General features: G+C 37.4%; 1 long non-coding RNA gene across 1 annotated transcript; it reads right to left on the bottom strand.

Annotated features, from left to right (window-relative positions):
- Positions 1-379: 379 nt before the first annotated feature.
- LOC118761604 lies at positions 380-22,653 on the bottom strand. The gene is made up of 4 exons (XR_004997503.1): positions 22,511-22,653; positions 21,707-21,711; positions 17,157-17,163; positions 380-390 (listed from the first exon to the last, which is right to left on the bottom strand). It is a non-coding gene; the product is annotated as an uncharacterized LOC118761604 (long non-coding RNA).
- Positions 22,654-23,926: the final 1,273 nt, after the last annotated feature.

Consider the following 23,926-nt stretch of genomic DNA (forward strand, 5'->3'; position numbering starts at 1 on the left):
TCATATATAACATGTAAGCATTTAAAGCAGGCCCCTCATTCTATTTATGGTATATAAAATAATGTACAATTCTGTTGACTACTTTCTTCAAGTTTGGATTGATTTCTGTCAAAAGACTATCTAAGGTCCGGAATTTTCTTGTCTAAAAATAATAGGCAGTTATTAACTTTAGAAATTAGGAGTTTGACTTTTTGTCTACAGTCGGCACCAGAGTACCCATTAAAAGCAATTTCGTCCCAGTTAATTCGACTAATTGACTTTTTATAGGAAGGAGAACAATTTTTGGGTAATTTAGATTTAACCCGATCAATTAGTATAGAATAGGTATTTAAATTCCATTCTAAATAAAAAATAGTGATTAAATACTACTTGAATCATTTTCTTGTGCTTCTATATACCTGTTATTTGTAGATGTAGACATTCACAAAGAAATAGCTTCGATGTCCGAATATATATTGCTACATATATTGATTCCAAATTTGGAAAAATGAAATCAATCTATGAATTAAAAAAACTTGCTTCTGTCTTAGAGAATAAAAGTGAAATTTCCAAAATTATTAATTCAAATTGATGCAAATAATTCTAAAACAATCGATGCGAAGCAACAGACATGGAAGATACCGTCTCAATATGTAAATCACGAGTTAATCGAAATAATAAATAACTCATTGATCGAATATACAACAAACAACCTACCTACAACTATTGAAGATATTTCAACTCTGATATATTCCGCGCAATGTGTGTATCAACAAATTACAATGAGAGATCCAATTAAAACGAATTGGAAGCAAAGAATACAAAATAAAATTGCGTCTTTGACTGAAAAAAAATATATTAATATCAAAATACTTTACAGCGATACAAATAAAAAACGGAACACTCATTTTCTCGATTTTTTTCTATTGAATGATTGATTTATTTTAATAAAAAATCGAATTTCAAGCTATAATCTTAACTTTTGCCTTTTATAAAAATCCAACGTCAAAGATTTTATATGTATTTAAACCAATTTTTTCAAACAAAATAAAAAAGAGAACAATGGTAGTTCAAAATTAGTATGACCCCCCTGCGCATTAATTGCGTCTAAAATTCTGTTCCGCATTGTTCTAACAAGGGATGTCGCATATTCTATTGAAAGATCATTCCAAATATTTTTTAATTCCTCAAATAGGTCACTCTTTTTTTTTAAATTCAGTCCCTTTTATTTTATGTTTAATGAAGGACCACACGTGCTCGATTGGATTCAAATCGGGACTTTGAGGAGGCCATTGTAATAACTCAATTCGGTGTTCATTAAAATTCCCATATAAATATTGTGACGTTTTTTAAATTTCGACACCCAGCCATTAGTTCCTTTAAATACTTTAGTTCAGTGGTTCCCAACCTGGGGTCCGCGGAACCAGTTTTTGGGTTCCGCGAAATTTATTATATTTATTTAATAATAGTTTTTAATTATTAAAATATATTAAACATCCACGCTTATATCTTGTTTCTCTTTTGAGTTAGTTGGTCAATTTTATAAGATTTTTAATGAGAAACAATAATTGCATAAGAGATTCCAAAAAATATTCAAAAAAGGTTTTTTTTATAATTATAATTTTAGAAAAGAAAATATGATGAAAGCGGTAATCTCCAAATTTAGCTATACTATAAATCTCGACGTATAAGCAATAGATTTTAATTATTTTTTCATTTTTTATTAATTTAAGTTAATTTTAATGGATTTGTCTATTGGATTGTCTGGATTTTATATTTTTTTAAAGATTAAAAATTAAGCCGAAAAAACATATTTGTTAACTATTAGGAGCAGAAAGTCTTGGAATATCTTCTCTTTATTGACTACCGAGGTCCGCCACGTGAATTCGTCCAAATAAGATTCAAATAACGCTCGCGATGTTCCTAAAATAAATTTACGAGTTTTACCAAATTGTCTTTTTAGCTTTCTCTTCGCTCGCATCCGTGTGTTCTCAATATTTTGAGTATGGATGTAGCGGTCCATAGGGTGAACAAACTTTTCGGACACCGTAATAAGACACCGTTTGCAAGAGACACCGTAATAAGTCCTCTGCAAAAGTTCGTCCAATCTGTAATCGTATTTTGCGAAATTTCTAGTTCGTACGAGATGAGATTTCCTGGGTAATTTAATGCCCACATATACGTAAGCATCAAAATTTTCGCTAACGGTAAATGACTTCCTAAAATTAGTTTAAGGATGACTTACTGTTAAACCAGCTGTTCGTTCTTATACTTCGAGAAGTTTTGCATAGATGCATATCCAAATTGCGTTGTCCACGTTTCTTTTTAACTTAGATAAACGACAGCGTCTCTATTTGTGAGAATATAGGTCTTACTTTACAGCGTCCGCATTTCATTGTGTTAGAGATCAACCGCCTCTCTGCGCACCAAATTACACACTCATCTATATTCTCGCCGAGGAGCCTGTTTAGAGACGAAAACCGGTTATATTCCTGCATTATTTGCTCATCAGACTTGATTGCAGCCACATTAGCAATAGACAAACCCATTTAAAATTAAACAAACCCATTTAAAATTAAACAAATCCATTAAAATTAACTTAAATTAATAAAAAATCTACAAGGTGTAAGTTGGAAATGTCCAATTTTGCGAAAGACGACAATTTAAAATCGACCAGAGCATCTTATGAAATAATAATTACTAGCTCGGCAGCTCGCTTCGCTCACCGCGACCTAGCTCCTGCGGAGAGCCTGTTTCATCAAACAACTATAAGTTTATGTAGATGTATAAACTACCTAGTTTAATGTACCCTATTCTATCGCCTGTTGATAAACGATTTTTGTCGTCCGTCCTTCCTTGGCATATATGAATAAATTTTCTCTTCTGCCTACCCTCAAGCATCCCACATACAGCTGTCCATGTGAAAAGCACTCACTCTCTAAAAATACCCCAACTACCTTTAATGACTGTCCCTGGGCCTTGTTTATTGTCATTGCAAAACTCATCCTCAAAGGAAATTGCAGCCTTTTAAATCTAAATGGTAATTGATCAGAAATTATCGGAATTCGTGGAATATAAACATCCTCACCTCTATACTCCTGTTAATATCGTCGCCTCTATTACGTTAGCCATCAAATTTTTGATAACTAACCTCGTTCCGTTGCATAATTAGGTGGCGCAAGATTTCGTAATAAAACCACTGGAACGCCTATCTTTAACTTAAAAGATGATTCGGCATTCCAGAGGGATCTAAGGAGTTTAAAATTCAATCCGTTGAATTTGTAGAAAATAACAAAAAATAAAAAAAACAAATAAAAATAAATAATTTAAAACAAAAGAAATGAAAAACAAAAAAAACTTTAAAAATTTGTAAAAAAGTATAAACAAAAAAAAGCTCTGCCGCCACGGCAACAACCTGTCTAATTTTTTTAACAGCCAGTTAAGATAATGCTTAAGAGCCTTTATAGTCCGGAGATTTAGCTTAGTGACCTTGATTAGACAAACCACTGGCGGAAATGGGGCAGGCGGAGATGCGGCAGGCAGAGTATAGCAGCAAAAAAGCGACACACAAAAAGATTTAATTAATTACCTTAAGCTGACCGTTTTTTTTTCTTCAGCTTCGTTTTTCCTCCTTCGGTTATCTATTTAAAAAATTATTTTGAATAATAAAAATTTAGGAAAAAAGAGGCATACAGAAAATAAATTCTATCTTTACGAAAAACTTCTTTTCTTAAGGTCGTCTTCCCTCCTTCGGTGATCTATTGAAAAAATTATTTTGAATAATAAAAAAGTTTAGGAAAAGAGGCATACCGAAAATAAATTACGAAAAACTTACTAAATAGTTAATATTTTTACGCAAATTCTTCTGATTGCGCTGTCAATTGGTGGTAAATTGTGTTAATGATTGTGCTAATGTGGTTTCAACTATCAAAGTGTTTTTCAAAATCTGTTAATTGCACACTCTATTCAAGGTCGTGCGTCAATTGGTGTAATTGTGTTATGATTGTGCTAATGTGGTATCAACTATCAAAGTGGTTTTTCAAAATCGAGGACATCGTAGTTGTTCATTTTAACCAAAATGCAGAAAATTTTTTTAATTTTTTTTGGGGGGGGGAAGTTTTAAGGACCTCATCATGTAGTCGAGGATATCGTAGTTGTTCATTTTAACCAAAATGCAGAAAATTTTTTTTTAATTTTTTTTGGGGGGGAAGGTTTTAAGGACCTCATCATGTAAGTCGAGGACATCGTAGTTGTTCATTTTAACCAAAATGCAGAAAATTTTTTTAATTTTTTTTGGGGGGGAAGGTTTTAAGGACCTCATCATGTAAGTCGAGGACATCGTAGTTGTTCATTTTAACCAAAATGCAGAAAATTTTTTTTTAATTTTTTTTGGGGGGAAGGTTTTTAAGGACCTCATCATGTAAGTCGAGGATATCGTAGTTGTTCATTTTACCAAAATGCAGAAAATTTTTTTTTATTTTTTTTGGGGGGGGAAGGTTTTAAGGACCTCATCATGTAAGTCGAGGACATCGTAGTTGTTCATTTTAACCAAAATGCAGAAAATTTTTTTTTAATTTTTTTTGGGGGGAAGGTTTTAAGGACCTCATCATGTAAGTCGAGGATATCGTAGTTGTTCATTTAACCAAAATGCAGAAAATTTTTTTTTAATTTTTTTTGGGGGGGAAGGTTTTAAGGACCTCATCAGTAAGTCGAGGATATCGTAGTTGTTCATTTAACCAAAATGCAGAAAATTTTTTTTTATTTTTTTTGGGGGGAAGGTTTTAAGGACCTCATCATGTAAGTCGAGGACATCGTAGTTGTTCATTTTAACCAAAATGCAGAAAATTTTTTTTTAATTTTTTTTGGGGGGAAGGTTTTAAGGACCTCATCATGTAGTCGAGGACATCGTATTCAATTTGAAGTTGTGTGCACACACAACAGACAGACAGACAGAAAGACAGACAGACAGACACCATACCATTTTATTATTAAGATTTTATTTGGCGATCATTTGTAGATAATAATATTGCATGCTTTGCCGTTTTACAAGAGTATCTCTAAGAATCAAAATCATCATTGGACAATACAGTTCTTCAGGAAAGAATAAAATAGGGTACTTTGTAGTATGCGAAATAGTAAATAATTCATTTTTTATAGTAATTAACTATAAAACACATATATTATCACTGGAAAAAATAGTATTATTTTGAAACTCGCTAAAAACTGGCTGTAGACTACTACAAAAGTACCTAAAATAGTTATTAACTAACTAAATTCCCGGCCTCGTAAATGGAAACACGTTTTCAGGACATCAAAGATCATTTGATGATTCTGGACGATAACATTGCGAAATATTTTCGGGTAATTTGATGACGATTGGGTTCAAAACCCATTCAAGTTAAAGTAATACCAGCAAATCTAACATCAATTGAATATGAACATCTTATTGATTTGACATCAGAATCAGCGTCATATCAGTTATATAAAAATGAATACCTTTTTAATTTTTAAAGGGGATACATTTCAAATATCCAGATATCTCAGAAAAGGCTATATGAAACTATTACATTTTCCAACGACTTACTTATGCGAGTCTGGGTTTTCAATATATACATCCACCAAAACAAATATATAAATAAACTTAATGCTTCCGCTGATATGAGGATACAGTTGTCAACAATAACTCCTAACGTTACACAACTATGCTATGATAAAAATTACCTCATGTTCACATTAAAATTGTTTTTGGTTATAACTATTATGTTTTAAGTGAAATTATAATAATTGAATTGGAGGGGTTCCGCAAAAAATAAATTAGCCCAAAAGGGTTCCGCGAGCACCTTAAGGTTGGGAACCACTGCTTTAGTTTTTCATTTGAATTAGAACACCTACAAGGAACTAATTTCCATTCCATATAATAACTTGGCTTTTTCCTGGAGGATTGCATCATTATAAGAGTCATCGCCGGCTTTACCCATATTAACCCATTCCTTTAACTCAAATCAATATTTTGGAATTTCAAATTTCGTGGTGTATAATTCAATTTCGATGTTTGATTTTCTTCTTGATTAGAAAGGAAAATATTTCGAAACTTTACTGTGTTTTACATGTTAGTATTTTTGCAGTTTTCCATAATAGCCATTTGTTCTTTTAATTCAGAGATGTCTTCGACGGGTACACTTATCCATTTCACAGGGCAGCTACTTTTGTGGTTGTTCTCGAGTCCGATTTGGTTGCATGCTTCGCCGCTGTAGGAAGGAGTTTATACTCCGGGTGCATGCTTTCCAATGTTCTTTTAATCACGATTGGCTGGATATAAGCTCGCGTAGATTCCTGAACTTGCAAGGAGTTCTGATAGTGTTTATAGAATCTGGATGTTATTCCATCCCACGTAATAACCAACGGTATGATGTTCACTTTTGCATTATGGATTACCTTCAATTCGTTCGCCAAAAGGTCATATTAGTAATTTTTCTACTTCTACAGTCCGACCTCTAATTGGGGCGCACCTCCAGGGGTGGGACCACCTCTTTTGGGGAAAACTCTGTTTTGGGGCATTATAAATTTTTAATTATTAATATAAAAAATCAATTAATTTTAACATCTCTATTTGGGGCATTGATTTTTTATTAAATAAAATTAATTATACCAATTTAAAAAATAAATATTTTAAGACACGTTTCATCTCAAATTGAACCATTAATAATCGGAAAATATAGAAATCCTAGATGTTTCAAAAAATTTTCTCCCGAAATTTATGGAATTTTATACTCTTCGTCCAAAAATGCGTGGATGACGAGAGACATTTTTATATCCTGGCTCAAAAAATTAATGAAAAAAAATGATTATTCAAAAAGAAAAAATCTTAATGTTATTAGATAACGCTGCTTGCCACAAAATATCGACATTTAGCAACGTTGATTTTTTATTTTTACCAAAAAATACGACACCAATATTCAACCTTGGATGCTGGAATCATTAAAAATTTCAAGGATAATTATTGAATTGTCTAATTGATTTTTTATGTTTTCAAGACGACCAGGATGGTTTATAGAGTTTTATATAAATTAAATTTGCGGCAAGTTGGTAACAATAATCTAAGATGCTTGGAATAATGTATATCTGCGGATATTTATATAACTGCTTGCAAAAGGTTTTCGACAATCTCCATCAGGACTCGAGTTGCATAAAATGATCATTCTGAAGAATATTTAATAATGTTATTAAAGAAGTTTTAAGAAATAGAAAATATGATCGAAAATATCTATGAGAATATAAGAGGCGAACCATCAATATCACAAAATTTTAAGTTTGATGGAAAACTTAGAGACAAACATCTTGATTTGATTCCAGATTCTCTCATGATTTTATGAATTCAGTAAGAAAGAAAGTGTCGTAGGAATTCAAAAAATAAATAAATCTGGAGAGAAAAATTAACTGATTATTTAAAAAATAAGTTTTTTTTCTATTTATTGGGCTTTTGAAAAACCTCTTTTGGGGAAACCTCGGATTTGAGGCAATTAGGTGCATATTTATGATTTTTCTACTTCTACTTGCTTCAAGGATTGCTGAGAAGTAATCCCAATTTCGATAAGCGTAATAATATTCCGAACTTTGTCGAAGACAAAAATGTCCGGTTTATTATTACTCACTATAGTGTCCGTCTTGATGGTAGTGTCCACACGTATTTCAACCACCTCATTAGAGACAGTCGACTGAACGGAGTGGGTCTTTAACTTCCTAGACTGTTTTATTCCATATTTCGGCAGATTTGCAGGTGCATGCACCTTACAACCTCATTATGGCGACGTAGGTAGTCACTGTTCAACATTCTGCCACATCTTGTAGCAAGATGATCCACAGTCTTTTTGGCGGCGTTGCAATGGTTGCAACAACTACCACCGTTGTCAAAGAATAAGTTGCGGTCCTGAACCATGCACAGCATTCCCTCCGACCATGGAGAGTTGTTCCCATGCGATAACCACCAGGACGATTCTTTCAGATCCACGTCCAAATCATCATAGCAATTGAACAAAATCGAGTGAAGTGGCTTTTTTCGTATCTGTTCAAAGTAAGTGCTTTCCTTGCAAATCCTTCAGAACATTCAGTTGAGGCTTTCCGGAGTTGCAAATTGGTACTTTCTGCATAGGAATTCCTTGATAGTGGCCATGAGTTTTTTCTTGAATCTGACGGCCTTCAGGATTCCTTCTCTCCTAAAACAATAGGAAGCCTTCCTCTCAATGTCCTTGAGGAATTCAAGAAGCATTCGCTCGCTTTTATGCACCACAGAAACCAATCCTCTTCCTAGTCGGTCTCTTGAAAAATAAAGTCTATGTTTGTTTCCAGGTTTCATGTGTATTTGGTGGCGTATCAAAATCTTGCGCACATTCTTGTCGATATTCTCAAATTCCCATGGTTCGATATCAATAAGCCCGATGTAGTAATTATACAACGATAATGCATGCTCATTGACAGCCTTGAAAAAATTTGTAGAATTTAGCTTCAAGTCTGCCAGGCTATTAATTCTCTCCTCGATTGCATTCGATATTGAGTTCATCGTGTCATTCTTCAAAACTCTGCTATCTTTGTCTTCCAATACTCCATGGTAACGATAGCCATCAATCCCGTCAAGCAGCTTAGCTTTGCTACTCAACCCTTCAAGATTAGTTGCAGACTTTTCAGCGTTTTGCTCCAATCCGGCAGTTCGAAAGAATTGATCAACCTCGTCATCATTCTCATTACAGTGTCTTCCTTCCGAGCAAACAATTTTAGGTCGTCCATGAACAACAAGTGGTTCGTTGAGTATACCCGAGGACTATTGCCTGACTTGTCCACTAGCACATTTGGGAATTTCGCATTCAATATTCTACTCAGGGGGTCCAGGACAAGAACAAAGATTTGCGGCGATAAAGAATCACCCTGCAAGATCCCTCTATCCATTTTCACTTCACCAATCTCTTTTTGATTAAATCTCAGCTTGATCTTCCATTTCGTGACAATTGCCTTGATAAAATCCACAATCCAATGGGGGAGGCCGGAGTTATCGAAGACTTGATACAGAAACTCGTGATCGACAGAGTCAAAAGCCTTCTTTACATCAATCCAAGCAAGAGAAGGCAAATTATTCCCATTTTGTTGATGGACACATTGGTTGAGCAATGCCTGCTCTTTGGCTCCTTGGCACATTCTTCTCGTCCCCAATTGGTTGTCGCTGATCAAATTGTATGCTTCAATGTAGTCCGTCAATTTTCTGTTCACACATTTTGTTACAAATTTATATAGATTTGACATACAAGTAATCGGCCTCAGGTCCTTGGGTGAGTCATAAATTTCTTTTTTGGAATAAGGTGTGTACTTTCCATATATGATATCCGAAACGTTCCTACAGAGGTCATCGTGGACCACGTAAACTTTTTTAAGAAAAAATTGTATATGCCATCGCATCCACATGCCCTCCAATTTGGCAGCTGGTTAATGATTTCAATAATTGTGTCTTTTCCAAAATCAGCAATTGTGTCCTCGGCACCAGTCACCCGGTTATCCAATAAAATCGAGTCCCCCACGGACTCATGTTTTACCCAAACACTCTCCCAGAATGAGAGACACTGACTCTGGTCAAACATAAACTGTGTATTCTTCTTTTTCTCAGTCAAGTTTCTGTAAAACTGCCTTCGGTTAAGTTCAAAGCACATATTGTCCCTCCGGAATTTTTTCCTAGCTTCATGGGTTGCCAATTTTTTTCAACAATCTTTACCTCATCCTAAATGCAAGTGACAATTCTAAATAAATCTCATTTTTTAGCCTTCCGGTATCCATATTTGCTCAAAATGTCTCTCAATTCGTCACTAAATGATTTTCTCGTTTTGTCATTATTAGCTAGTGGTGTTACCAAGTCGAGTTCCTTCCTAAGTTTGTCAAGCTTCGCGTTCATAATTCCAATCCATTCACTTTTTTTACAGACTCGGTGGGTCAATGCATCATATGCTCGTTGGCCAGCATAGAGGATGTCAGCAATGTCATTGAGATTATCCGGTTGATTTGCTTTCATAAATTCTCCAATCGAGGCATTTATACCAGTCAAAATTTCTTTGTTAAGAAGTTGATAGGGAACTTTCCTGGTCGGCGTCCGTAAATCGCGTGGAATTAATTTTACTTGTCCGATTTGGGAATTAAACTCAACTGAGCACTTTCCAAAAAGAGAAATTTCCGTTTTAGAAGACATTTTTTCTGGGTTTCCCCAGACAGATTCCTTTCTCACCACTCCTCACAAGTAACTTCACATTCAATATTGACTTAGTGGTTTGGAACTTTTCATTGAACGTCCTTGTTATATGAGGCCATCCACCGCGAGGAATCCTTCCAAATCTTTGTCTGGCAGAATGAACCACTTCTGTGGCCCACTGAATCTTGTCGGAACTTGTGACTTGATCGATTACTGCTTGCAAGGTAAGCAGGCCTTCGTGGCCTACTTGGGGAGAAGGGTTGTGAGAAAAGGCAAATTCTTTGGCATTGGACAGTCCTTGGGCCACTTCATCTACGTTCTCACTGGCTTTTCTTTTCAATTGATTCGTAGGTAGGCCCTCAGGTAACGTTTCACAGAGCTCAATCGAAACGAACATGCACGTACCACAAGAATTAAATAATACAGAAAATAAATAAATTTTTTTTTTAACAAAAGTTATATGTAATTAACAAATAGTTATTAACCAACTAAATTTCCGGCATCGTAAATGGAAACACAGTTTCCACGTACTATGGCCAAGAAAATCCTTTCGAAAAGCCACTTGGACTCGCGTGGGTCTCCCCGTTTATGGGAGATGCGGCCAAGCTTTTTTAGAAAGGAAAGAGACTTTTCGCCGATGACGCCGGAAGTCTCGACAGCGATGGGAGTGAACAGATACCGTTCAGAGAGCTCCTTGTACTTTCCAATCTTCATCTTCTCGGTTTTGCGAGAGACTGAGCCAGGCTCGACAGCTGAAGAAGGAAGGTTGAGCTCCGAGAAAGTGTCTGAACACGTCGCATCCCATAACAGAGACTTGCCGAACTCAAACGGGAAAGTCGATAGGCCGTCGGGTCTTTTTCCGTCTCCCCTCGCAAGCCCGACGGGTTCGAGGATTGATGGAATCCCAGCGGCCGTGAGCCCCCTCTGAATAACGTCGTTAAGTGCTGCATGGCGTGGTGCGCGCCCTGCACTGCGACGACAGGAAAGGGGATGTAGACCAAAACTGTCAATGACAGCACCACAACGACATTTGTGTATTTCGCAGATTTCCAATCCAAGACGCAATTAATTAATTAATAATATTGTTAAATATCAATTTCGATGTTTTATGAACGTTTTTACATGCAAAACTGGAGTCAGTTCTTCCTCTGGATTAATTAGTTTCCTAATAAAATGTTCTCTCTCTGTTTTGATCTTATGTGGCTGGCCCAAGGGAGATGTTAACATTCCGTTCTCATCTTGCAGCAGGGCTTCTTGTTAATGTCTTGTCGGTCGTTTTTCAGTTCTGGAAATAACAGGAGACTGCCCAAGCATATCTGGAGAAGCATGGACTCCCCTCCCACATTGAAGACGTCATCAACTTTATAGTGATGACCAAGCGCATTCGGACTAAGCGGGAAACTGCTGGTCCCCGTCGACCGAGTGGACCACATCACCAAGTTGATCTACCAAATGTGTTTCAGTCAGGGAGTGGACCCCAAAATTCTCATTTCCTTCAATTTTACTTGATATTCAACCATGTAGGATTTCTAATGCATGTAGCGCTATCAAGTCTATTTCTCTAATGCCTAAACATTTCGAAGGCTTTTGACAGCCAATGGTATCGGAACCTGTTTGAGAGGGTACAAATCTGTAAGCCAACGGGAGAGGCTCTGACTGCGATGCTTCCTCTCGAACAGCAACTCATTCGTATCTGAATGTGGCTTCCATACAAGGAACAACACGCTCCGAAAAGGGGGTGTTGCAAGGATCTTTTCGCCATGGAAAAATCAGCCTACCTCCAAATCAACGAAAGAAACTGAGCAGATCAAAAACCTCGACCCCTGGTGAAAATTACTTGCCCTAATTGTTTACAGTACTTGGGAGTCACAATCGATGCTAAATAAGATAATTCTAATGAAATCAAAAAGATACGGCGCTATGCGCAGAAGGTAGCCTATAGGTTAGATCTACGAGACCCGACCTTAAGTCCTCGGAGATGCGGCAGACCATCAAAGGATCTATCCAGTCTTTTCAGAGACAAATTTGGGTGACCGACCCATTTATCGATTTGAATCAATAACTTGCCTCTAGACAGAAAACCGGATGTTCTTTCAATGATCTCGATTGCCCTGATCAATTGTCTCGTTTATATTTCCGTCCTAATTGTTGTCACTATCCTCTTTTGTCTTACAATAAAAATGTTTCGTTTAGTACGAATCAATATTTTGAGGAATGGAATTCTTAAGTATTAAATAATACACATTAATGAATGTAGCAATAAAACACGGAACAAGACTACTAATTTAGATGTAGAACAATCCTCTTAAAGATAGGGTTAAAAACTGTCGTAAGTTATAATGTCTAGGCCCTTTCTAAGTGTCCGGAGTGATAAATCGGATTTATCACTCCAAATCATCTAAATTCTTTGTTTAAGATCTGAAATTCTTAATGATTACTTTTGTTAATTCAATAATTTTTTAAATTATTAAAATTTGAAAAAAGTAACTCAGTTAACAAGAACGCGGAAATTAAACAAAGAAATTTTCATCAATCAGGTGATTGAGCGTCATAGTAACGAACATAAAAATGTAAGACTACTCTATGCGAATTTTTTTCACAATTAAGATAGATAGATAGATAAGGGTTTATTTTCACAAAGGGTTATCGGACATAAAAGGGCCAGTAGTGGCCTTACACAAGGGGTCATCCGGGGCTATTTTCGTCTCTTTTCTAGAAACTTTTGGAATTGGGTTTCCACAAGCTCGCCAATCATAGGAAAGACTTCGCGCCCGATCGGTATTTTCTCTCTCAGGTTTACGCCGAAGGCCACCTTGAGCGCTAATCTCCTCGTTTTCTCCAGCAGTTTTATAATTCTTTCCTTGGAGGGGGACAAAATCCACCCTTCCAGCCCATACATCAGTACTGGAAGGATGGCTGCCCGGAATACGAATAGCACAGTATCTGGGGGTAGGCGGAATTTGATCAGGCATTTGATCATTTGTGTGCACCGTTTTTTCCTTAGGACGATATCTTCCTCACATCTTCCGTTCTCGGAAAATTGGACTCCTAGGTACAGAAACGAGTGGGTCCTCCGGATGGATTCGATCGTATATGGTAACATTTTCGCACTTCTTTTTGCCGAAACTCTAGTGAGCGTGCATTTCTCGATTGACAGAGTCAAGTATTTCATTGCCATCCACTGTTGTATTTGTTCTAAGTAAATTTGTAGCTTCATTTCCGACGTCGTCGGAAGGGCTGCTTCGTGCGTGATAATGACGTCATCTGCATAGATGAGCACATTCATCGAGATGAACATAGGTTTAGGGAAGTCTGCCATATACACGTTGAATAGTAGCGGGCTTAGGACTGAGCCCTGAGGCACTCCCCTTTTTTGGAGAATGGCTTTCGAGGGTCGGCCAAGATAGTTGACAAAGGAGATCCTCCCATTCAAGAAGCTCGCTAGCCATTCAAGGGTTTCCGCATCAATGTCGCAATTCACAAGATTTTCCAGCAAAACAGAGTGACAGACACTGTCAAAAGCCTTCGATACATCCAAGCAGATAATACTGGTCGATAAGCCAGAGTCTCGTGCTTTAGAAATTATCGAATTCAATCGATAGATGCAGTCAGCACAGGACCGGCCCGGGCGAAAACCCCACTGATCGTGGGAGAGCCAGTGATTCTTTTCAATGTGGCGTACTAGCCTTCTGTAGACGATTCTTTCCATTATTTTTGATATAGAGCAGATTAGGCTTATGGGCCTATAACTCGAGGCTTCCTCTTTAGGTTTCTTAGGTTTTCGAACCATTCGGACTTCAGTTTTTTTCCATGATTTTGGCACGTACCCTCTCTGAAGGCTGGAATTGAAGAGGTTTGTGAGCAGAGACACCAAACAGCTTGGAGCATGCTTGAAGCAGGACATAGGGATCTTGTCATATCCCGGAGCCGCATTCCTAGCTGCACTTATCGCTTCCCAAGTCTCGGATTCAGTAATCGGGCGGCAGTGCTTCAATCTGTCTGAGTAATTTGCTGGAGGAGGTTTAGGAAAGGAGGCAGATGGATCTGCTTCCAAAACACCTGCGAGCTGATTGCGGAGGAGTTCGGTAGTCTCCTCCTGGCTCGACAGGCGACCTCCAGGAAGTCTCAGGCGAATAACTTCAGCCTTTGTTCCGGTTCCAGTAATTTTACTGTACGCTGTCCAAAATTTGGAGTGTTTTGGGTGGAGCATTTTTGATTGGCGTAGCCAAGCACGTTCTTTTTCGAATTGGACTGCATGAGAAAGTGATTTTTCAATGGCACTTATTCTTTCTTTCAGCCGAGTCCTGTCTAGGGGATCCCAGCATCTTTTAAGCTTCGACGAAAGTCTATTTTTTTCAGACAATGCTTTATCATGGGTCCCGGAAATATTTGGAATTTTTTGTCTTGAGTAGATTTTCTCAGAGTACTTTTCCATGAACCTGCTCAGTAGGCTTCTAATGTAGTCATCTGTCCTTTCTATTGCATCTTCATTCTCCTTGACCGCCAGACAGGAGTTTCCAAGTTCAGAAGAAATGAATAATTTATAAAGGGCCCAGTCCGTTTTTGAAGTTCTATAGTGCAAAAAGATATCCTCCATTAATGTCGGATGCAGCATTATAGTCATCATCTGAGGGGCATGATCGCTGCCGATGTCTTCGATTTTCCTCGGAGATTCACATAGAAGCTTCAACGAGGGTGAAGTTAGGAACAGCCCTAAGAAATCATCTCCATGGCATGAAAAATGATTTGGCTCTTTTGATGTCCAAACATCAAAACCAACTTGATCGGATACAGCCCGCAGGATTTTTCCATCTCGATTTTCTTTTCGACAGCCAAAAGATGGGGATTTAGAATTAAGGTCACCAGCAATCAGTGCGAATTGATTGCGTTTGAAGAAATCAGCAATTGCGTTTTTGTTTTCAGCTAGTTTCTTGGAGTACATTCCTCCAATCAGAATCCACTCTTGTCCACATAATACCTCGAAGACACAAATTCACAGGCGATTTCATTTTCTATTCTCAAGTTCCTTATCTTCAGTCCGTTCATATAGAAGATGGCCGTGCCAGTGCCAGCAACCGCACCATCCCTCCATGGCACACCATACGAGGTATAGCCATCCAAGGTAAATGTCATTCCATGTTTTAATTTTGTCTCGTTTACTACTATGATATCCGGCCGGTGGAGAGCCACGAGCCAGATTAGCTCGGAACGCCGTCTCCATATTGATCTGGCGTTCACGAGGATGACCACGAGAGAGCCTTTTACACGGGTTGGTGGCAGCTCTCGCGTATGAGTGCCACCATCTCCCGTAAATACCGCTCTTTTTCGTTAGAGATCACGTTCTTCGATCCCAATTTAATGATTTCCGCCTCGACTGATTTAAGCGACTTATCCATTGATATACTGAGTTCCTTTTTTAGGGGAACTTCTTTCTTGAGACGTCTGCCCCTCAATGGTATTTTCTCCGGTGTTGGTAATTTCTCCGGTGTTGGTATTTTCTCCGGTGTTGGTATTTTCTCCGGTGTTGGTAATTTCTCCGGTGTTGGTATTTTCTCCGGTGTTGGTATTTTCTCCGGTGTTGGTATTGAGGCTTCTGGTGCTTCCAGGTCTATAGTCTCAGTCTGAGTATAGTTGTCATTAGATTTTGAGTCCATAGGCTCATCCGTTTGGATTCCAATGGATACACTGCTTTTTAAGATTTGTGTTTGCAGCCGATTTTTCCAAGCTGGAGTCACAGATTGCTGTTTCTTCCAAGCAGAGGGGCAGCCTCCATACGTAGCCCAGTGCTCCGATGAACCACAGTTTATGCAGTGTTTCGTGCTTCCTCGTGGGTTAGGGCACTCCTTTCGGTCATGAGCACCGCCACAAGTTACACATCTTACTTCTGCTTTGCACAAACGTGCTATATGCCCGTAGGCTTGGCATTTGTAGCAACGAGTCACAGGTTTACGGAACCATGTGCATTCAATTTTCCTGAAGCCAATGTTTAGTCCCAACCGGATTAGTGAGTTTGCCTCACCTCTCGAGTGGATAGTCAACTTTCCTACAGGTAAATTTTTCCCAGATTTCATGAAACGCTCCAGTTTAAATCCTGGCGAGAGAATCGTCGAGAGGTATTTCTCCAGTTCTTCATTGCTTGCCCAGTACGGAATATTTCTTAAGAAGATCTCCGATGGACGTAGCTCGACCTGCCGTAATTGATGACAGTTGAAGCCAAAGGGGTTTAGCTCATTCACGTCAGTTTGGAAGGTATTGGCTTCCGTATGGGACTTGAACTCGAGAATAAATGAGCCGTTCATTTTGCGTGAAATTCACGCTTTCAGGGCAGTTGGGATTGAGCATAGTATGTTGTATTTTTGAATTTCGCAGAGTATTTGGCTGTTAATTGTCAGATTAAAGGATATTGCTTCGCACGGCGTAACCGCATCATCGTTTCCAGAATTTTCAGTGTTAAAGTTATAATGTATTTTTGGACCCACAAGAACCATGTTCGCACGCTTTTTTTATATATGACAATTAACCTCAATTAATTCAATTCAAATTTTTTAGTTTTATAACTATTTGTTGATTGCTAAAAAGACTATAAAATATAGATATTGACTAAATCGAAAACCGAAACTAAACATAAAAATAGATAATAAAATTTACAAACATTGTCCCAAACAGTCTCGTATAATATAAATTCAGTTTTCAACAGAGTCTGTATTCAACCGCTACATATGATTCTGTGCAAACTCTTCCGGTCCTTATTTATGTGACGAAAAGGGTTTAGACGAGATGACCTTCTTCCAGTATAGAAGCAACGTCTCCTATGTCGAATAAAACAAAGCAAAAGTTCACTTATATTATGAAACAATTTTTAAAGAAACATTACAAATTGAAAGAAACATTTTTAAAGAAACTTTTTAATATAAAAATCCGGAAAAAAATATAAACATTTTATCCCCAATTCGACCCATTTCCTATCTAATTCAACAAAAATAAAATTTCAATTTTTTTGCCTACCAGAAAAACATGCGGGTACATTTTACCAATAATTTCATCCGTATCCCCGTATAGGACATTATTTAACCAAAATTAGGCGACACAAATAAAATTTATTCCCAAAATCATAATGATTTGGAGTGATAAATCCGATTTATCACTCCGGACACTTATAACTGGCCCGGATGCTATAACTTACGACAAAAACTAAAATTAGTTTTATTATTGAAACACTCTCGTACTAATATAGCAAAAAATTGAATCAAGTAAGATTTAAAAACATTTTAACATTATATAGAAAAGAACCAGAATTATTTTTTAAAATTAATTCGCCAATATTTAGACACTTTTTCAAAGAACTTTTTATCCGATGATAACTTTTCCCATTTTCTTTTTATTCCCAAAGGTGACCGTTGGTTTTCACTTAAAATTGTAGAAATGTAGTTAAAATCTTTTCCATAAATTTTCACCGCATCCAACAATTTCGCTTCTTCTTTGATGGACCATAAAAGTCGTTTAGTGTCCTTTTCCAATTCGAAATTAGTCTCGATTGAAGCCCGCACGTGTGTCGTCTCTGGCAAAGGAGAATTAATCACGGAGGCTTCTTCACTAATTGTTTCTTCACTTCCCATAGACTCGTTTTGTTGTTCAACCATATTCTCGTTTATTTTGATATATGAAAGAGACTGATTCATATCTTCTTTGATCTCTTTGCTTTTCAAAACATTCTCCTATTATAGGAAATTTACTAAACCTTAAGCTTTTGATCAAAAGATGAGTATTTCATAACCAGTGATGAATGGTAGTCATCGAGTTTCGAGATACATGCTTCAAAAGCTTTCGGATAATCCATTTTCATCTAAAAAATCAACAAATTAGAACAACCGTTGAAACCAGAGCCTGCTTCTCTTGCTTCTCTTGTGCTGACAACTGATCCCATAGCATCTTGGCATTCCGCATACCTTTAGATGCGTTTTCCGTAAAAAATAAGGTAAAAGAGGAACTATAATATTTTATTATGTTTTTAGAATTAATTACAATGGAGGTTTATTAGGGACATTTAAATATTTATAAATTATTTCCCTCTCTCTTTTGAGATTACGGGTTAATATTTTCTTAAGTTTTGCGCCTGGATTTGAGGCCACATATTCCTCACATTCTCTCTATAATTTGAAAAAATCAATATATTACTTCGTATTGTTCCCTTAGTTTTTCATATTTTAGGACATAGTGAAACTGTTTTTTGATGGATAAGTTCTTAAATTTTTCAGCAAAACGTTTTTCTAATGCATCCTTCGAAATCTATCATAATCAAATATTTCACAGACATTTGGGTTTTTCTTCAGATACTTCTTGACTTTTTTTGATATAAACAACTCCCAAGCACGTTTGGGAAGTTTCGGGGATGAATTTGGTCTAATTTTATATACTAATTACAAAACTCGTCGTCGCTGTCGTAATTATCATAATTATTCTTATATTCTTGCACTTGATCGATATATTTTTGCTATTAAGAATTAAATTAACAAATACTTTTATTTCGGAAGGTAGTGTTTTGTAATGATACGAGAGTACCTTATTAAAAGCACTCGTATTCATGTTGGGATAATCTCTTCTTAATTTATTAGAATTTTCTTTCATATATAACATGTAAGCATTTAAAGCAGGCCCCTCATTCTATTTATGGTATATAAAATAATGTACAATTCTGTTGACTACTTTCTTCAAGTTTGGATTGATTTCTGTCAAAAGACTATCTAAGGTCCGGAATTTTCTTTTCTAAAAATAATAGGCAGTTATTAACTTTAGAAATTAGGAGTTTGACTTTTTTTCTACAGTCGGCACCAGAGTACCCATCAAAAGCAATTTCGTCCCAGTTAATTCGACTAATTGACTTTTTATATGAAGGAGAACAATTTTTGGGTAATTTAGATTTAACCCGATCAATTAGTATAGAATAGGTATTTAAATTCCATTCTAAATAAAAAATAGTGATTAAATACTACTTGAATCATTTTCTTGTGCTTCTATATACCTGTTATTTGTAGATGTAGACATTCACAAAGAAATAGCTTCGATGTCCGAATATATATTGCTTCCAAATTTGGAAATTTCCATTCCAAATTTGGAAATTTCCATTCCAAATTTGGAAATTTCCAAAATAAAAGTGAAATTTCCAAAATTATTAATTCAAATTGATGCAAATAATTCTAAAACAATCGATGCGAAGCAACACACATGGAAGATACCGTCTCAATATGTAAATCACGAGTTAATCGAAATAATAAATAACTCATTGATCGAATATACAACAAACAACCTACATACAACTATTGAAGATATTTCAACTCTGATATATTCCGCGCAATGTGTGTATCAACAAATTACAATGAGAGATCCAATTAAAACGAATTGGAAGCAAAGAATACAAAATAAAATTGCGTCTTTGACTGAAAAAAAATATATTAATATCAAAATACTTTATGTCTACTATCAAAGACGAAGAAAGGAAGAAAGTTATTCACATTTTATGTTCTAACAATTACAAAAAATCCGAAAGGGGAGAATTTGAAAGAATCTTGACAACAATCACAGACCAGATTCGAATCCTAAACAAAAAGGTGTCTATTGCAGATTCAAGGCGACAATACGGAATTGATAATCGGAAGTTTAAGTTGAATCGAAGGTCGTTCTAAAGAAACCTCCATTCTAACTCTGATAATGCTCTGATTGATTGTTTCGACACATCTGATTGTCTCAAATTTTGGATGGACGTCTGAAAGAAAAAGGACAAAAATGAGTTAAGTTTTAGAGTGAATAAGAGAGTTACAGGTGCTGAGCACCATGACTCCGACATCAATGACGAGTTCATTTTAACCTTAATTGAATCTCTTCCTAACTGGAGAGTTCCGGGATGTGATTGTGTATACAATTTTTTCATCAAAAAATTGGACTCTTCACAAATTCCTATTTCAAGAAATCAGAAATATTATTAACGGAACTAGTCACCCGCAAAGTTGGTTTTATACTGGAATCACTTACCTGATCCCAAAGAAAGCAACCTCTATTGACCCCAAGGACCTCAGACCGATCACATGTATGCCATGTTTGTACAAACTGGTTACAAAGTGTGTGAATAAAAAAATTGCAATATATGCCGACACTTACAACTTGATAACTGAGTACCAGCTTGGAACTAAACGACATTGTCAAGGAGCAAAAGAACTAACTAAAAATGAGTCTTTATTTCCTGACAAAACACCACCAGAGATCCCCACGTGTGTACACGCAATCGACCTGATTTTTTCAGATTGTATTAGCCTGTTCAACCTTTTTTAGGACCTTCATCCATGTCAAATCAAAGCCTTTTTGATAAACACGTGTTTCGATAAAGGAAATTTGCTCGAATATGTATTTAAAATTGACTATTTAAGTTAAAAATATATTTAATGGTCCTTGAAAAATTAGTATATTGACATTTTTATGTGCCTCCGATATGCGAGATCTCTCCAACGGCCTAATTGTTCTTCACATACTACACTTTCTGGCCCGTCATAAATAATGGTAGAAGCGTCCGACAAGCGGACAAATTTTAGGCAAAGGGATGGACCTCAGTAGATCGCCACTATACGTGGCTTTCGTATGTACAGTTCCCATGCCAGTATATGTCGTTTGCATATAATTTAGCACAAAGTTTTTAGTCTTATCAACGACAGTCAACCTGGTGTAACAACAGTTTTTAGTGTTATCAACGACACCAAGCCAGTAGCAGCATAAAAGCATAAATTTGCTATACAAGAGCTTCGAACAATATCGTTGCAGCCAGTCAAGATTCTAACTTAGAGGCGTTCAGTTATTATCTTTCAGACGATAGCTTCGCACCACTGACTTTTCAGTCAAGTGCATGAACCAAATGTCTGACTCTGCAGTTCCTTACGTAATTTGCAGAATTACTGTGGCAACGACACTCAATCAGTAGGGTAAAACTAACCTATCTCACGATGGTCTAAACTCAGCTTACGTTCCCTGTTAGTGGGTGAACAATCCTACACTTTGCGATTTATGCTTCGCAATGATAGGAAGAGCCAACATCGAAGGATCGCTATGTACGCTTGGGTGCCACAAGCCAATTATCCCTGTGGTAACTTTTCTGTCACCTTTAACTTAGAGCTTATAAAAGTAAAAGGATCGATAGGCCACGCTTTCGCGCCTTGCATACGTACTGAACATCCAAATAAGGCGAGCTTTTACCCTTTCGCGCTATGGTAGATTTCTGTTCCACCTGAGCTCACCTTTGGACATCCGCCCCAGCCAAACTCCCCAAATGACACTGTTTTCAGATCCGATCGACCCCGAACGGGCCTTAAACTGCAAACTTTCCCATTAAGGAAGCACGGTATTACTGAATTAATAGGAAGACGACTGAGGAAGTGGTCTTAGATTTTTGCTGCGGAACAGCTCCCACCTATTAATATATCCCCAATGTCCTTCTACAATGCCAATCTAGAGTCCAAGCTCAACAGGGTCTTCTTTCCCCACTGATTGTCACGGGCCCGTTACCCCGTCTGTGGTTTCGCTAGAGTGCTGATAGGGACAGTGGGAATCTCGTTAATCTATTCATGCGCGTCATCAATTAAATTACGAGGCATTTGGCTACCTTAAGAGAGTCATAGTTACTCCCGCCGTTTACCCGTGCTTAAGTGAATCTCTTCACGCTGACATTCAGAGCACTGGGCAGAAATCACACTGCGTCAAAACCGTTTACGGCTATCGCACTGCTTTGTTGTTATTACACAGTCAGATTCCCCTTCTCCGTGCCAGTTCTACTTTGGTTGTTCACTGTCCTACCACTCAATGCTCAACTACCACTTACGCAGCAATCAAACAAACAGCAGTAAAGACTCAACCCATAGAGCCAATCCTTCTACAGAAGGTACAGATCTAGTTGGCCGACTTCCCTTACCAGCGTTTATCTATTGACCAGAGGCTGCTAACCTTGGAGACCTGCTGCGGTTATTGGTACGGCCCAAGTAACTGTTAAACTGTAACAGGCGTTTTATGAAACGTCAGGTGTACACTGGACACAGCAAAAACAGGAATGCTCTGCGAAAATGATCGTAATGATCAACAAATTCTCTTTCGCTGGCTAAACCATTTCAAGAGAAACCGACCCTTTAGGAGAAAAGATAACTCTTCCCAGAATACCTGCCGTCTTAGACTGTTACAACAGCGTCGCCGCATAAACAGCCTTCTTAGGTTCGGGAATATTAATCCCATTCCCTTTCGCACACAGGCTACACTAGCCATTTCAAATGACTTGAAAACGTGCTTAGGACCGACTAACTCATGTACAACTCATGTTCACATGAAACCCTTCTCCACATAGGCCCTCAAAGTTCTCATTTGAGTAATTGCTACTACCACCAAGATCTGCACTAGCGAACAGCTCTACCAGCATTCACATGCTTTGCTTCCATAATACCGCCACGTCTCTCCTACTCGTCGTAGCCTATCTTTTTTCACTAGCCAAAGCTAGTCAAACTGCTACAACGGCCTAGTATAGGTCAAACGCTACAGCGCCATCCATTTTCAAGGCCAGTTAATTCGACAGGTAAGTTATTACTAGAGCAACCACAAATATGACCTTAAAATAATTCAAATATGACGTTAAAAATATGACTTTTTTGACCTTATAATTAGAAAATATGACCTTATTGGTTAGAAAATATGACGTTATGGCCAGAGAAATTGAGCAATCTTTTGGCCTTTTTTCAGAGGCGGGAACTAAAAATCGGAACTAAAATTTATAAATAATCAGATTTTTAGTAACAAACCTTATTTTTAAATTTCTTGGACTTTTAGTTATCTAAATTAAAATAGTCAAAAATTCAAAATTTTAAATAAAATTTTCCAAGAGGCTGGGATTTTATCCACAACCACGTACTTCCCAGAAAAACATGGCTAATAAATCATTCACCTTATGTCAATCAATCAATCAACAACTTTGTAGTTTTTGACGCTTTTTTCAACGATTTCCCCCACCGTAGGCGTTTTAGCCTCGAGCCATGGGGGAATCGGGCATTCCAGGCTTTGGGAGTTGGCGATTTTTAAAGCCAGTCTCCAAGTTTTTTCAAACTTATCGATAATAAAACTCCTCTTTCTAGAGAAGTACCCCTAATTTCTAAGTTGGTCTAGACCAAGTGGCAGGTCGCACCCCTATTTACCAAGTTGGTCCAAACAGGGTGGCAAGTCGCACCCATATTTACCAAGTAGGTCAAAACAGGGTGGCAAGTCGCACCCCTATTTACCAAGTAGGTCCAAACATGGTGGCAAGTCGCACCCCTATTTACCAAGTAGGTCCAAACAGGGTGGCAAGTCGCACCCCTATTTACCAAGTAGGTCCAAACAGGGTGACAAGTTGCACCCCTATTTACCAAGTTGGTCCAAACAGGGTGGCAAGTCGCACCCCTATTTACCAAGTTGGTCTAGATCAAGTGGCAAGTCGCACCCATATTTACCAAGTAGGTCCAAACAGGGTGGCAAGTCGCACCCCTATTTACCAAGTAGGTCCAAACAGGGTGGCAAGTCGCACCCCTATTTACCAAGTAGGTCCAAACAGGGTGGCAAGTTGCACCCCTATTTACCAAGTTGGTCCAAACACGGTGGCAAGTCGCACCCCTATTTACCAAGTTGGTCTAGATCAAGTGGCAAGTCGCACCCATATTTACCAAGTAGGTCCAA

The sequence above is a fragment of the Octopus sinensis genome, unplaced genomic scaffold (assembly GCF_006345805.1).
Source record: "Octopus sinensis unplaced genomic scaffold, ASM634580v1 Contig15561, whole genome shotgun sequence".
NCBI lineage: Eukaryota > Metazoa > Mollusca > Cephalopoda > Octopoda > Octopodidae > Octopus > Octopus sinensis.